Raw genomic sequence first — 16,743 nt, 5'->3', positions numbered from 1 at the left:
ATCATCATTATTATCTTCCATTGTTGGGAAAAGATGTGGATAATACGGGGAATCCAGATGTTCAAAAAACTGGATCTGAACCACCCCGCTACAGAAGATTGAGCTCAACATAATAAAGGCAGCGTTTCCTCCAAGCTTTTCAGTGAAATCTCAGGCTTTTTCTTGGAATACTGAAAGAAGGAAAGAAATCCACCCTGTGCAGGGGCACGGAGCCAGCCTGAGCTGTACGGCCGGGGCACCCGAGGGCCGACTGCTTTCTTTGAACTCACTTCTCTTGCTCTTCTCGGTCTGCGCTGCTGCTGCCAGCTCTGCAGGGCAAGTCCTCGACCCGGTGCTTGCTTTGCAAAATGTCACGGGAATGTTTGGATGCACAGAAACAGGACACAGCAATAATTGTAATAGCAATATTGCTAATGATGCCCCCTGCTTGTAATTTTTCCTATCTATTTGGGCTTTGCACAGGGGACAAAGAAAATTAATGGGAATGTGGGAAAATACTCTGYATTCAAAGCAGTCTCCCCTCCAGATCTGATTTCTTTTCCCTTGACTCTGTTCCAGTGGTGAAGCAAAATTCTCCCTCTCCTTGCTGACAGCTTCCTTGTCATCAGAGATTTCAGGTGGAGAAGCAGCAGCAAGAGTGAAGCCAAGAGGAAGGGCGACCTGTGCTCCGAAACGGGCAGCGAGGAGGGACGTGCGAGGCCGTGGCTGGAAAGCCTGGGCTCCGTCTGCCTCCGGGGAAATCCTCRCGGCACTGCTGCCTTCCCAGGGGTGACTGGTTTGTTCTGATGTGTTTCAGATTTTCTGTGGAGTGTCAGAAGGCATCGAAAGACACTTTGAACTGCATYAGACCCAGGCACTGCAGAGGAGCCTTCTGGCCATGGGTGGAAGCCGAGACACCTGTATGGAGTCAAAATGATGGATGAAAAAAGCAGGCATAGGTAGTGCTTGCTTTCGAAGCAGTAAATATGGTCATGGGTCTTTTAATGGCAAGATATGAAGCTTCCCTCCAGCTGAAGCACCAGGCTGGAGCTGGTGGTGCAGCCCAGACCCCCACAGACACTGCTAATTTTCACCTTCTGCTGAGGAATCTCGTGGAGATGGCTCCAGGCAGTGGAAGAACAAGGGATGTTGGTAAATTGGGTTTCAGAGCCTGCAGATCTTCCTCTTGACATCCAGGCCCAGCCATATTCCCACAGAGGATGAATCCACAGGTCCCATGCAGAGCTCTGTCGCTGTGGAAAATCAGGAGCCCCACGGAGAAAGACCAAGCCAAGAGATTTGACTCTATGTGAACACAATCGTTGGGATTCTTGGGGTGCTCCATCATCCAGGCCCATGGCAGCCCCCAGCTCCGACCATGCCGAGATGTTCCACGGCCACGGAGCCTCACAGCAGGACCCGTCTGCTAATGCAATCGCTCTCCCTCCTCTCCGTGAGCTGATTAGGATTTGAATCCAAGCGCAAGAGCTCTAATGCATTAAGCTATTGTGTTTCCTTGAAATCCTCAYGCATTACTGAGCCGGGAGCTGAGCTCCTTGCAGGATTAGCTCCATAATAAAGCTCCGGGGAACCTCAGATCGTGTTTACGTCTGGGTGGGCTGTTGCAGAGCAGGGGGAATTCTCTCATCACCTTGTCGTTGCTTTATATCCTGGTGGGTTCCCACCTCTCTSCATGATGTGGTGATGGTCTTTCTGGCAAGTGATGCTTGGTGAGAAGTTGCTCTAATCCAGGCACTTCTTTTACTCTGTATTTTCTCCATTTCTTGTTTCTTCCCCAGTCAGCCAGACATGTCTTGTGGGTATCTGAACAAGACTCATTATTATTAAGTCAACAAGGAAATTGTGATTCTGGCCTGCTAAAAGCAAACAAAATGTGCCACTCTCTGAAAATGGAAGGGCAGCAAATCAGTAAGTTAAGACCTCATTACAGCAGGCAGGCCTACAACTGTCGGAGACTTCTTGTTACAAATCAAATGAACCTCAGCTTCTTMTTTGTAAATGCAAGACATTATTGTAAAGAACACAGAAGGAGCAAAGAGGCAGCCTTAGCTTCCCTTGAGATCCAAGAAGATAGATTTTAAATTAGAGAACAGAAGCACTTCTCTCCAGACAAGTTTGTTCTCCAAGGATGGCTTTGGTTTCACTGCTTAGCTTTGTAGATCTAAATTAGGCTCTTGTCCTTCCTCACCAAAGGGCAAATGCTGCCTAATTTATTCACTTAAAAAAAARRAAAAAAAAGATCCAGAGTTGAGTAGTTGACAAATCTTTCCCTTATTTTCCCCCATGAGCAGTGCTAGCTCCAGCTCACGTYTTCCCAAGCAGTACAAACCTTCCAGAGATCTCTGTGCTCTGCACAAGGCAGGACAGGGTGACACTGCAGCTCAGATGGGCCGTGTGGGGCTCTCACTGTCCCTCTGGTCCAGAAAACAGGAGCTGGAAACATCTCCAGCCATCCCAGGTGAATCAGTGGAGCTCCAGAGGTGCAACCCTCATGTAAAGCTTCCAATTTAAATGTAGACAGCACTGGAAGACACGCGAAGACAGAGTTAGTGCCCTGCACAGAGGGCATTTTGGCCAGGATGGAGAGGACAGCAAAGCACTCCAGGCTGCCTGATCTTTGTATCAAGGGTCCTGATGTGATTTCTACTTCCAGACCCTTTCCCTGCCTGTTGTGTTGGCAGGGATGAGGCTCAGCAGAAACGAGCTCTSCTCCACACTTACCTTCAGAAACTCCAGGCTCCCACCCGGTGCCCACTTCAGTGTGAATGTGAATTGTGTCCTTCATGCAAAAAAACAACATTAAAAGATGCAGACAGTGCTGAAAACTTGGTCACAAATATTGTGCTTGGCACAAAGCGTTGCCCATAAATATTTTCTTGGTTAACCAATAGGAAATGATTGCTCTTAAATCTCAATTACTTCTGAGTAGTAACTGGCTCGCACTGCTTGGCACTGGGGTCCTGCTGCGCTGGTTTGGGAAATAAGGCTGCTCTCCTGCAGCATCTTTGCTTCTTGCAAGCAGCCTTGAAGTGATGGTTTATATCATCATAAAATATCTGGCAATATCTGGAGTTCAACAGCTTTTTGTCCTTGTTGAGAATTGAAGGGCTGAAATTAAAAAAAAAGAAAAAAATACTATGTACTTTGTTAAGCTCAGACCAAAGGGTGTCTGCAGTGGGAGTTTGCAGTGACAGCTCTCTTCCAGGTTCTTCTGTTTCCATCAATCAACTCTTTGCTGGACGGATTCATTCATATGTAGCTGATAGACATCCTTAGGAAGTGAATCTTTGATGCTGCTGTCCAAAGTTGGGAGAAAAAGTGTTTTCGAGAAATCTATGAATTTCTGTTTGCTTGTTTGCCTTTTCTTGCTTTACTGTGTTAATGCCACCAACCTGTCCAGTAGACCACAATACCAAGGCATCTAAAATCGCTTTTGATACTATAGAATTTACACTGAAAAACACTGAGGAGTGCAAAGCATCATCTTATTTTATGAATGCCAGAGAAGCTTGGACCAAGTTCATCATACAGGGACCTGATKCAGGTCCTCTAAGGGCATTTCTGTGATGTGGCCCTAAGGAGGTGGAGAGCAGGCACTCCAAGAGCTCCTCACTCTCCTGGACATCTGAATTAGGGTCAAAGATACTTTGCTTTCCATGGACCACAGCACAAAATCTCTTTTTGAGCCAATAAGAATGTCTATTGCTGACCAGAGAAGCAGCATCYGGCTGTTTTCTGTGTCTGTCTCCCACACTTCTGTACCTTTGGGCTCAAACTTTCCTTCTCTTCATTGAGAAACACACTCGCTGCTGGCAGGCCTGCATGAAAAGAAACAGCAGCCATCTGTTCCTCCCACGGTTTTCTGGATCACAAGGGCTTTGTTGATTAAGCTTTTCCAAAGCATAAATGTTAGGCCCCCATCTCCCACTGATTTCCAAATAGCTCCCCTCAAAAAGTACATTTTCTTACGCTGCCTTCAGAAGTCCTGCACATTAGTAACAGTCAGGCACTTACCTGGGACCAGATTCTTGTGCAGTCTGTCATACGGGAGTCATTTGCAGAGCAAGCACTGCTCAGTCTGAAAATAGGACTATAAACACTTGTTTTTCCCAGCATAAATCTCTCAGACCTCAGCCACGCTATGGTCAGGAAACCACTGCACCTACTACTTGCTCCTTAGGAACTCAACTAATTTTTTTGYGCTTTTCTTTAGGTCCTGTTCTACCACTCTGAACACCCAGAAGAGAAGCTCAGGGCAGGGATATTTATACCTGTGCTGCTTCCCATTTCACCAGTGAAGATGATTGATTGGGCTGGAATGACTATAATTAACACACACACATTGTGCTGAGTACAGAGCTTGGAAAGCGCCTGAAGATACGTTGATGTGTTTTGTTCCTCACTCCATTCTTCTCCGCCTGGCACCGCTGGGCATCCCATATGGCTCATTGTCCGTCCCCGGGCCAGCTGAAAGGGAAGCAGGTCTGATTGACACTTCAAAATACCAAGTTGTGCCTTTGGGCTGGCTYGGGCTGAGGATGCTCTTGGCAAACRGAAACCATCCTGTTTTTATTCCACTCTTCAATGGGAAGACGGTATTTTCTRCACTGAACAATASACATAGAAGTTTGTTCTCTACAGGGATAAAATATCCCTCTTTTGGTCTCTGATAACCTATTTCCAACTGGAAATGGGCTTCAGATGAGACATTCAGCTCTGAATAAAACCTAGAGGGAATAGAAATCCATTCCCAGTTCYGGTGTATGATTAAAGATCAAATGCCCCTCCCTTTACAGAGCAAGATCAGACTCTTGACAATATGTTTTTGCAATAGCAAAACATATTTTGCAATAACTTTGAGGAATGTCTTTTTTTWAAAAAAAAAATATACGCTTCCTGAAAGCATAATGACCTGTCTCTATTATTGCTCTGATAGAGCTATATATCCAAGCTAGATATAGAACTATATATCTAGAATTAGAACTATATATCCAAGCCCTCAGAAAAAAACTTAGTCCATTGCTTCAAATACAGGTTTTGGAAACCTATGGAAAGGAAAAAAAAAGACAACGCAGGCTGCGTTCACCAGTGTAGATATGGATAAGCGAGCTGTAAAACAAAACCACTKTCAGCAGCAAAGTTGATCGTAAACTTTAATTGTTTCTCCTGTAATCCCAAGGGAAATATTCCAGGGCAATCAGAGAGGTGTTAATCGCTGGACTGCACAGTTGGTACAAAGAAAGGCAAGGCAGGCTCAGGTCATCCACCCCGCTGTCCTTCTGCAAGGGCCTCACAATAGAAAATCTGCAATCCTCAAAGCTTCTTGGTCACAGTCTCATTACTGGMAGAGGAACAAAATCAGGTGCCTGGAAGAAGAAAATGTTGAAATCTCAGGCAGTTCTGGGTTTGCGGSATGAAAATATTGGTGGATGATGGGCTGTTTYCAAGTAGGAGCTCTTGAGTTTGATCCTATGGCCTAGATACATTAACATCCATATAACATAAACTCCTTGAGCAACATGATTTCTGTAAATGGAAGTGACAGCAAAGAGACAGCTCTATACAGCACGGAGTGAAAATCAATTAGCTATAACAGCCAATATTAAAGAGGACAGAGCTGTTAAAGGCCGTGCCACCAGGACCTGATTCAGCAAAAGAAGCCTTTTTCCTCTATATTGAAACCTTTCCAGCAAAAGCATTTCCTTCAGTGTGTCCTTGGTGCCACAGCAGCATCGCCCGTCTTTCTTCTTAGTGCAGACTCAAATCACCGAGCTGAGCTTTGCGTTCTGCAAGGAGAACAAGCCCAGACGACTCAAAGTATAAACGAAAGAATCCCCAAACATGAATTACTCTGCAGAAAAAGCAGGAGGTATTCTTAAAAAAAAAAAAAAAAAAGATTAAAAATGCTGTTGATATGACTTTGCAAGGCGGGTGATGAAATCCTGAGCCCCGGCAGCCCAGGTTCATCCCTTTGCTCAGCACTCCATGCAACTCTCTGCTCCCGCCGCTCGGACACAGAGGCATCTCCCGAGGCAGCTTCTCTGCTGTTATTCATGGAGTCACATCTGGTATCCRTGAGATACTGGCCCTTTTCGGAGGGAAATCGAGCTTAGAAAACCCAACAACTGACCACATTTCATCCCGGCTTGTTCTAGTCTGGGGAGTGCTATTTGCTGGAATTGGGGGAAGCTTCCTACATTTGAAAATCCTTTTTTTTTTCCTTCTTTTTTTCCTTAAAGAGTTGATAATTTTTTTTTTCCATTTTCTCCTCCTCTAGACAAAGTACTCTGCAATTAATGAAACTGTATTTTGTGRGTTATTTGCCTTAAAGCCCCAGCTCTGCAAACAGCCCAAGCCATCGTGGGCTCCCTCTATTCACCAAAGGCAAACACAAAGGTATAAATTATGCAGGCAAAAAAATCAATGAGGTTTCCRAAGGGGGATTCACTGAGACTAGTTCTGAAGGCAGAGCCTTGCTCAGCTCAGTTACAACCAGTGACTCACTAGCACATATCACACCAGCCTAGGAGTCTATTATAAATCAAGTCAGGTCCCGTGTAGAAATGATGTTATTTTAATATTGCAGTCATCCCAGCAAGGTGTAAATTGGGACGTTGCAAGGAATGGTGTTGCCCGAGGCAAGCTATCAGTCTTGTGGAAGGCGGCAGGAGGTCATTTTGCAGAACAGTCAGGATGAGAGCAGGCAAGGGGCTGACACAAGGCTGACTATTTCCATCAGGAACCCAACTGCAGCATCCAAAGGTTCAGTCAAAGATAATCATTGCTAGGAAACAAGAATATCTGTCCAGAGCCATAGCAACACCTTCTTACCAGCAATTCCCTGAACCTTCTAGGAATGGTTCACTCTGGATTAGCAACTCCACTTCTCGGTGTTTATCCAAGTTGGAAATATCTTTATCCGAACAATCTCGCTGACATSCACACAAGTTAACAGGGAAAGCAGATGCCAGCAAAAACAGCCACTGCAAAGATTTCTGCTTGGATGGGATGTGAGGAATTCTGCACTGCTGCTCCCTGTGTGTCCCTTGGAGCTGTGCACACCCTTTCCACGCATGTGCGTCAAGTTATGCAGCTCTACCAAGATTTCACCGGTTGACAGGGACAAGAGCACCCTCAGAGACACAGCACTGCTGTTCGTCATCACATCTGGAGACTTCTCTGGCAGAGGTTGTTGCCTGCGAGCAAAGGATGCAGAGCTGGTTTTAATGAGAGCAGAAAGAAATGACAACTAGAAAGCCTGAATTAGTAAAGGATGCACAAGGGAGGCTTTGTAAGCCTAAGTAGAGGTAAATAGAAACCCTCCAAAGTCATCTGCCAAAGCCCTGCCCAATAATTATTGCCTGTTGAGGGCCTAATCACAGGTATTCTCTAGCAGGAGTGGTAGTTTATTCAAGGAGATAGTGATATATTTATTTTCAAGGCCAWTTTTTTTTCCTCTTGACTTACAGTGTGCTGCAGCACTTAGTGTTCTTATTTCCTTCCTTTTCACAGCAAAGGCACTTTCCTGAGGAGGTGATGCACAGCACCCTGACCTCACCAGACAGCTTTCACTTGCAGTTTCTGCAGCACARAAGCACTGAGGAATCGAGGTGCTACTCCTAATCCGGGCTGTGCTCTTAGGCTGAGGTTTATTCCTTCCGTGAAGGCTTGGGGAAGCCACGGTGAGCAGAGTCCTTTAGGAGAGAGGAAGAAAACGAACGTCAAAAAATCTAGGCGAGAACAGAGGTTGCTTGGGGGCATTTGCTGTGTAGAGGGATGGACAGCATTGCAATAACTTTTGCACTTGATTCTAAATACAGCTGATGTGGTTTGGAAGGAGCAATTACTCACCCAGGTTGATGTTCATGCTGCACACGAACCAAACTGATAAAGGAAAATAAGGCACGTGTGATGGCTTCACCCCTGCTATTTCAGTGCTGAAAGCATTTGATGCATTTTGCTGTGCGACTCTGATTTAAATCATGGGACTCGCACCTCTGAACCATGCAGATATCTTGAATAGTCAGCTCTCCCTGCAAAAAAAAAAAAAAAAAATTTTTTTTGTAGGATAAGTCACCCTCTAGGCTGCCTGTCCTTGCAAGGAGAAGAGCAGAAAAGTTTAGACCTCTTGGGGCTTACATAACCTCCACAGCAAACCTCCTTTCCACGTGCCTATCTGGAAGATACGCAGCAAATACAGAGGGGGCAGCAGTGCAGCTAATTAAGCTCTCGGAGATGTGGATGCTGGAAGTCTAATAARCTCCACAGCTCAGTGATGTTCCTACTGCAAGGGGGGATAACTTAAAGTCGGTTTGATGAGGATCTCATCCGCAGTGCACGAGGCTCCAGAGAGGTGCCCAGACTTCCCCTTTCATCAGGGAAATGGCAGGGAGCTGCAGGGAAGATAACACCCCGGCRTCCACAGGGTCCTGCTGGGCAAGGTGCTATGTTTTCCTGTTAAAACCAGGCATCTATTATTTAGCTCAACTTTGCAGCTATTTCTGCCRGATGTTCAGCCTGGAAATCCCATCCCCAGTTCACTTCAGGTTTAAGAGCTGGTTTAGCAGGGAAACACCCAGGCCACTCTTGGTTGATGCGGTCTATGTGCAGGGAACCCACACAAAGCCCATGTTCCTCRGCACAAGTTTTGCACTCCTGAAACTTAGGACACTCCTCCGTAGCAGGAATGTTGATAACCAACAGGAATCCGACTTTAAATCTTGAAAATAACAACTTTTCGAAGCTAGAAGGAAAAGATCGGGCACTGAGGAGGAGGAGGAAGGCCAGACCCCACCTAACCTAACCCGGCTACACTGATTCAGGCTCAAGATGCTGAACTGGAGGTCTCCTGGTCCAACACCTACAATCATCTTCCACAGGCAGAGAAACACTTTACCAGCTACTCATCTCCTAGCCAGCTGGGTAGACAGTGGCTACATAAGTGGATTTATTTAAATAYACAGCAGTAAAAATAAACCTTCCCTTCTTCCTCAAATTTAAAACCAAAACGTTATCTTAGCACCGTCTCTGTACGAAGGAGTCAGCTCCTGTTCTACCCATATGTAAGCAAGGATGATTTAAAAATATTTTTTTTCCAAGATTAAATATATATATATTTTTTACCAAAAGCAAGTCTTGTGTGTCTGAGGTTGTCCTAGACTCAGGCGGATATAATTGCAATAATGTTTCTCCCACCTAATTTAATCTTATCCATATCCCCTCACTTTCTGCTCCCACAGGAGCATCCTCCCACCACTATCAATTGACATTTAGTATTTTTGGTGTGACTTGTTTGTGCCTGGCTTTCTTTCTTTAAAATGAGCAGAATATCCAGCTTTAAAAAATAAATAAATAAATAAATAAATAAATAAAGGGAAAAAGACAAACAATATTATGCTGGGAGGAGAAGAACAATTAAAATCCTCTTATTCCCTGAAGCTGAATAAGAGCCACAGAGCTCATTTCACTTGTGTGTTAGCAGGATGTTTTGGGGTTTTTTTTTTTCCAAAATAAAACATGAAATATAAATCAGCCATTGACATTTCTCCTTGGGGAGCGAGAGCAATGAAGTGACATATGACAGATGGCAGGAAAGTGACAGCACACTTTGCAAAGCTGCTCACATCATTTGTTGACAAGGAGAGTTTAAAAGCTTGAGCAAAATAAGGTATTTTTGCTCATGCATTTAGTCAGCTACTGCTTAGCTGCTTTTGTGGCAGTTTGGGGCGGAAAGCTATTTAAAGTCTATGAAGATTTAAAAAAGAAATAGCTCTGGGATGATCATTTTCTTTAAAGTCCAAGTTGTGAATAAATGATAAGGCATTGCTGTAACATCTTCTCCGGGATAAGGCTTGAAAGCCAACACAGGAAATTGTTTAAACAATCATAGCTCTACTCAAAAAAAAAAAAAAAGCTGGGGGAACACAAACTTCAAAGAGTTTCTGCTGCCTCCTGAAGAAAACTTTGGGGGAACACAAACCTAAGTTTTCTTCAGGAGGCAGCAGAAACTCTTTGAAGTTTGACTTCAAAAAAATCACGGGCTCTTTTCCCTGCGAGAGCAGCGCTCAGAGCCCGAGCAACGAGCAAGAGGAAACTTCAAATGGGACCAAATGGGATAGGGGACAAATGCGGTGGAACTGAACTTCAAAGCCCAGCCCACCTCTTCTGAAGCTCAAAGCAACTGCAGCACAACTCCTGCATTTCTTTACACAYGCTAGTTCTGCAGTTATTTGTAAAGCCCTAATCTGACTTGGGTGAGARTTAATATTTTGCCTTCCCAAATCCTCTTGCAGTCCTGGCTTGTGGAAAAGCCACGTTCATCAGGGAGATACCCTTGTGTCTTGCTGTATAATTTGCTTAATATATTTGTATTTCTGACTAACCAGTGTTCTCCCGTTGGGGTGATGTGCTTTGCCATGAGCTTAGGTAATGTTTGCTTTCAAGTGTTATTTGTTTCTTAAGTCTAGATGTTAATACTGGTAAAAGAGAGTCAAACGCAGCTTGTCTGAACGTAACCCTGAAACTCTGGAAATGATGGTGCCYGAGTTTATCCCATCACTTCCATCCAGAGACAAACAGATTTGGGTCATCCCAGGCCAGTCAGAAGACAAGCCATTGACAAGAGGTCTTCAAGAGCTCTAYGAATTTACAGCCATCGTGGAGCACAAATCAGCCCCCTCATTTGTGAGAACCAAGCACCTGCAACAGCAGTGGTAAGGCAGAGCTGTCAGATAAGGCAAAACTTTCCAGGCTATTTCAATGCCACTCTCTTCAGCCCTCTAACCAAGCCTGAAGTTTGTTCGTCATCTTCCTTCTACTCCCTTTGTCATGAACTTAGAGATTCATTTCACATATTTCACCTGTTCTACAGCTTTGTTGGTTTTGCCTGTAAAGATCTAGCAGGCCCTGCTCTTGCCTACAAACAGAAATGAAGCAGGCRTTTTTCCATGCCAGCTGAGGAGCTCTAACTTCTACCAGCTTTGCATGGGAAGGGCTACAAGCAGATGGTTTCAGCATCTTGCCTGAGGGTAGGTGAGTGCACTAAGCTGTCTTCCAAGGTCCCAGAATTTCCTGCCTTCCCTGCTCTTCAAGGAGGCAGCTCACACCATAAGACCTTCCCAGGAGGTTTCTTTCTAACAAGGATAATCGTACACAAGGCCCCTCTGTACTGAGCAGTCTTGACTGCTCAGTTCACCATCACCACCTCCTCTTTCCAATGGAGAGGCTCTTYCAACCTCTTAACAGTGAGGGTGTCAGAGCCCTGGAACGGGCTGCCCAGGGAGGTTGTGGAGTCTCCTTCTCTGGAGATCTTCCAAACCGGCTTGGACGCAGCCTGTGCCACATGCTCTGGGTGACCTTGCATGTGCAGGAGGCTCGACTGGATGACCYCTGAGGTCCCTTCCAACCTTAAGCATTCTATGATGATAGTAAAAGTTTAATACATTTATGGGGTTTTTCTACAGCACCTAGCATATATCTCACCACAACACGAGGCAGTTGTGCAGCTCTGARTACCATCAGGAGAAGGGTTGCACAGAACCAGCTTCCCTAGGTAACAGTTTCCTGGAGGCTGCTGGAAGAGCAAGTTTTGGGGTATTCTGCATTGCCAAACCTTCCCATGAGGGTGATTTAGAGAAAAGTCCGTCTTGCTCCACAGAGAGTCATATTTCCACACCCMAGGGTCAGAGCAGAGCGATAACAAGCCCGTGCTTTGATTGCAGATCTGCTGCTGGCTGCATCGCAGTCTCTGATGGTGCAATTACCCTCTGTAAATAGAGAGAGCATGCCACGTATTCCTTAGCACGTCTTCTCCACTTAAATGCTTTTTGATTACTACCCTTTCTTCTTGTCCACAATTCAAAGCCTGCATAACTCTGTATGGTAATTGTTTTACCCAGAGATAATTAAAATTGTGGAGAAATTGTAATTCTGAAGCCTGTCTCACTTTGAAAACGGAGCTGGACCCTGGGACCTTCCCCACCACGATACACGTAGCTGCCCTATGGCCTCTCACATCCCCTCATCACCCTACACACTACAATGAGCAGGTCCTCTGAGTACCTGAAAACTCAAGCCAACTTCTCTTTAATTCAGCAGGGACTCGCAGTACCACCTTTGAGCTGTGAGTTTCTGCGACTCAGGACCACCTCAGTCCTCAATCTTCTCTCATGAAGTATAACAGATCCTTCTTTCCAAGTAGTTTTTGATTTAAAAGGCACTTCTCCTCAGGTGATGTGATTCATCTTGGGCCCATCTTGCAATTCAAACAAGGCATCATTGGCCTCCCTATCACCACAGGGCTGCTCTGGTAGAGAGCAGTGAGAAATCTTGATTCTCCGTGGCATAACTAGGTCTCACAAGAGGAAGCACCTGGTTTGCTAATGAGCAATGGAAGAATGGCATTAAGCCCACTGCAGACATGCTGTCTGACTGACAGACAGCACCAAAAAACGGGTATTCTGAAGTAAACCCCCAGCCAAATAYTTGTCACTTGTTGTTCTATAGCTTGGAAAGCAGAGACTGTGCTGACCCTCAGATAGTCATAGCTTAAGGGTTAGGAAGACTTATTAACTAGAGCTTAACTTCAATGAGGGGCCAATAAAACAGGAAAGCTAAACAAGCTGCTGCCCTAGTTGGAAGTACAAGTCCTGATTTTTAGTCCCCTGGGCCAAGGCTCCATGCCCTGCTCTGTGGTGACATATCAGCTCTGGGTTTGTTGGAACAAGTCTCCTCACTGCATCTGGAAGCCTCATGCATCTCACCCTCTCAGTRGCATAGCAAAATTTGCAGTTCCTTTGGATGAAAAGAAGCCAAATTGCTGCGAGAAGAGGGAAGGGAAAGCCCAAAGCAGCTCTGAAGTGAAGTCCCCAGGTGCTGTTTCAAACAGTGCTGGCAAAAACACCCCTTGGTCCCAGTGGTCAGAGAATGGACTATGCCCTGACTGCAGGTGTCAAGTGGTATTAACATCCTATCGTGTCTGTCATCTACAAGGCATCTAATTTGTTCCGACATCGGGTGAAGATGTTGCCTGCCCTTCACTCCCTCCCACCTCCACATTGTTAATACATTTTTTCAGCAGTTGCTCTGGAAAACAGCTATGTTGGTTGAGAGGACTGAGTGTAGAAGCTGAGGAAGACAGTTAACCACAGCTAATTGTATGACATATTTAAGCCTTGGTGCAAAATCTGGTCTTACGAGTCACATTCCCATGGGATGGGAGGGAGTTGCACTGCTTTTGTATAGCAGTGTGTGTTCGAGCAATAAATGTTCCCATGTCTCTTACYTGCCTGACTCTACAGCAGCCTATAAAACACAGGATATGCTGCTGCCACCTCTTTTTTATTTAATATCTGGATTCATTTGCATGCACAATTAGTGAGGCTGATGTCAACAGGAGCTATTCTTAGCACAGGACAGGCAAGCTGGGATATTAAGTAAATACACATATGTTAGACAGCATTCACGTCAATCAAATATTCCAGCTCCAGCCTTGGCAGAAGGCAGATACAGGTTTTAATGTTATTTTTCTTCTTTTAGTTGCCAGCTGAAACTTAAAGTTGTAGAGAGCCAAAAGTAAAGGGTGCTCAGAAGCATCTGGGCTGTTAAAGCAGTCCCACGTCTTCAAGTGGAAGCAATAGTTTATGGCACTGCCGTGCTGGGGACAGCAACTTGGGGACAACCAGTCCTGAGAGGGGAAGGGCACGTCCTCAAGATGTGCAATGCAAGGTCTGCAGCAAGCGTGATGGATGGGCAAGGACATCAAGCAAGGGCAACGACATCAAGTGAGTGCAATGACAGCTCATGGAAGTTAGCTCCATGGTGGGATGAAGGATGGCCCGGGTGCTGCTGGAAGCACCCAGGGTGCTGCAGGGGATGAGGCCCTTCATTTGCACCACTGGAACGGTGCCCAGAGCCCGTGTTTGGGAGCCGCACGTCAGCAAGAGGCAGCTATGTGCAATTTCTTGTCCATCTCCTGAATAATGATGGATTTACCGACCTTGAATCTAGCAAGGAGCACAGCACTTCCTGGTCTCCTGGCTCTTCATACGCACTCTCTCATTTAATCCTTATTTTGTCGCTATCCCAACCTTCTCATTCCAATTCAGCACAAAAAAGCAGTTATTGGTGCTGTTATTACGCAGTTATTGGAGAGCAGGAGTGCAGCGGTGCACCAACACCACCACGCTGCAGACTTTGCAGCCTCCCTTTGCTTTATGTTTTCCTCCTCTCCCTCGACTCTCCTCCCCGCCAGGTCCGAGCGGCCTCCCTGTCGCTTCCCCGTTGCTCTAAATCCTTTCCGACGTCTGCGCTTTTGTTCTGCTCCCTCCCGGCCCCGCTGGGACCCGCTGCCTTTTCTGTTTACACGCACGTCGCTGCTCATCGCGCRCCCGGCAAAGCACAGAAAAGAGCCCCCACGAGACCGCTTTTGTTTTGTTTTGCACAACAGACCGTCCTTTATAACAAAATAATGACTCAACAACACAGGAAAAACAGTGTCCGGACGGAGGAGCAGCCAGGTTTCCAGCTGGGGCCGCATCCTGCAGGCTGCCCAGCGCTAGGAGAGCAAACGGCCACGAGACAGAGATGGGAACAAGGCAGGRATAACTCAGGAGCACAGAGAGAGCTTTTGCTTTGCATCTTCCCTAGCAGATTCAGGGCACACGCATTGTCCACTCCCTCCTTTTGAAGTGTTAAGAGCCATATCAGCACATCCCAATGCYGTGATCTTCACCACTTCCTTTTGTTCTTGTCCCTTCCCTACTCTTATCCCCCTTTCGGAGGGTTTGCCCCACTCCTGCTATCTCCAGGAAAGGGGGAAGGTGCTGCATAACCCCATGAAGGGATGCATTGGGCTGACCCTTCTGCATCTCACAGGGTTTATGCCAATCTTCTGCCTTTTTATTTTCATTTTCTTTAAAATTATTATTATTATTATTTTTAATTCAACATATAGCATTAGGCCTGGCTTGGAATGTGGATAATCTCTGCTTAGAGTTTTTTGATCCATTTTCCCCAAAGATTAAAATAATCTCTCCTCCCCCAGCTGATCTCACCACACCAAAGGCAGATTATTTATCCCCCTCAACTCACCCAGTCCGGAGGCTGAGGAGTCAGGTTAGGCTTTGCACAAGATGCTGCAGAGCAACTCAAGACAGCAGGACAGAAAGAACAGAGACCTTGTGCTGGGAATCCTGCCTAAATACTGGTGGTTTTGAGGATTGTCTGCACCTGGGGCCAGGCAGATGCACCTGGGACTCAGAGCAATGCCCAGGCTGATCTGGCTTGCAGCAAATTGCCCTGCTAAGGGAGCACGGAGCAAGTATGGTCAGCACAGTCCTACCCCATGGCATCTGCAGCACTCTGCGTTATCTCTGCTCCTTAACTTGCCTGGAAAAAAAATATGTGTATATATATATATTTTATATATTTTATATATATATATTTTTATATATATATTTTATATATATATATATTTTATATATATATAAAAACTCTGCAGCACAAATATTCTGTCTGTTCAGCTGCAAAACGGTCACAAGCGCTGAGCTTGTCCTGGAAGGAAAAAGCAAATTCTCATGAAAACCCCTTGCCCTCCCAACATGACAGTCACTTGGGTTGCTCGTAAAGCCAGGCGCTGGGAATGGCTGGGCTTGGTGTGCAAATGTCCCCARATTTCTGGCTGAGCCAGAAAGTTTGCACCGTGTGATTGAGGGAATTGGAAAATTCCCCTTGGATTGATCCTAGGATGGTTTCTTTTCCCTCCTCCTGCTTTTATCTTCAGAGAGCCTCCTCTCTGCATATGCAGGGTCCCAGAGGGTAATTTGCCTGCTCACTGCTTGGGGAGGCTATTTAAACATATTAGTGCTGTTAGTGGYTCCCTATTTGCAGCACTCTTGGTTTTGCTAGACCTCTGTCATCCTGGAGATTGTGCACTAATCTTAATTAGGAAATGGAAGAGGAAAAGAGGGGGTTTTATCCTGCATTATTCCACTTTGATCTGACTCCTTCCCTTTCTAGGGAAAGAAAAACATTTCAAAGCCTTCCAGGAGCCGTGGTCTAATGGCAGTGACCAGAGGCACTGTTAGTCTTGCAGGAGAAGAGAAAATACAGGGGTCCGGGCAGCTTTTCAGACAGTCTAATGATGCCCTTCTTAGTAGCTAGCTCTGATTAGGCATATTTTTAAATTTGAGGTCATATGCATTTCTATAGGTAATTCTCAGAGAATGTGATGCTTTATTAGAATATGGTTTTTTGGTTAATGTTTTAGCCAGTTTTAACAGTTTTAGCCAACTTTTTGCTGTTTTGGAGGTGGGCTGAGCTGGGTGGCCCCATCCTGCTCTCAAACATTTGTCTAACCGGTGTCACAAACACAACGGGTTTAAAGACAGAGTCATTTGCCGTCTCTTCCACCAGGATGATCTTCTCCAGGGATGACAGTGGGTTATTTGGTACCCCTGGACCCTGGCACCTTCTGCAAAGGCAATGCTTCAAATCAGAGGCCACCACACGCACATTGAGCCAAGCAGTGCGAGGATCTTCATAGCCACTCTCATTATTCTGCTTTTTTAATTGTAAGAGGCACGATGGAAACTTCCTGGCTGCTGTGTCTGGTTTTGGTGCTCTTGTTTCGTGCTTCGCCGCTTTAGTGGCTCCGTGTCCTCCTTCCCGGGCTGCAAGGAACCTGCAGCAGCAATGCGTTATTAACAGCAGCTTCCTGGGCACCAGCAGTGCAGCCTCAATAGA

At 45.7% G+C, this 16,743-nt stretch overlaps 1 long non-coding RNA gene across 1 annotated transcript; it reads right to left on the bottom strand.

Annotated features, from left to right (window-relative positions):
- Positions 1 to 773: 773 nt before the first annotated feature.
- LOC112949809 lies at positions 774 to 15,149 on the bottom strand. Its single transcript, XR_003249884.1, has 6 exons — positions 15,091 to 15,149; positions 7,852 to 8,033; positions 7,468 to 7,694; positions 6,832 to 7,196; positions 2,330 to 2,523; positions 774 to 2,217 (listed from the first exon to the last, which is right to left on the bottom strand). It is a non-coding gene; the product is annotated as an uncharacterized LOC112949809 (long non-coding RNA).
- Between the last annotated feature and the right edge of the window lie 1,594 nt (positions 15,150 to 16,743).

Source organism: Nothoprocta perdicaria, unplaced genomic scaffold (genome assembly GCF_003342845.1).
Source record: "Nothoprocta perdicaria isolate Ctin4 unplaced genomic scaffold, notPer1 scaffold_3, whole genome shotgun sequence".
In the NCBI taxonomy this organism is placed as follows: domain Eukaryota; kingdom Metazoa; phylum Chordata; class Aves; order Tinamiformes; family Tinamidae; genus Nothoprocta; species Nothoprocta perdicaria.
Note: the sequence above shows the minus strand (reverse complement) of the source record. Positions and strands in the feature narration are given on the sequence as shown.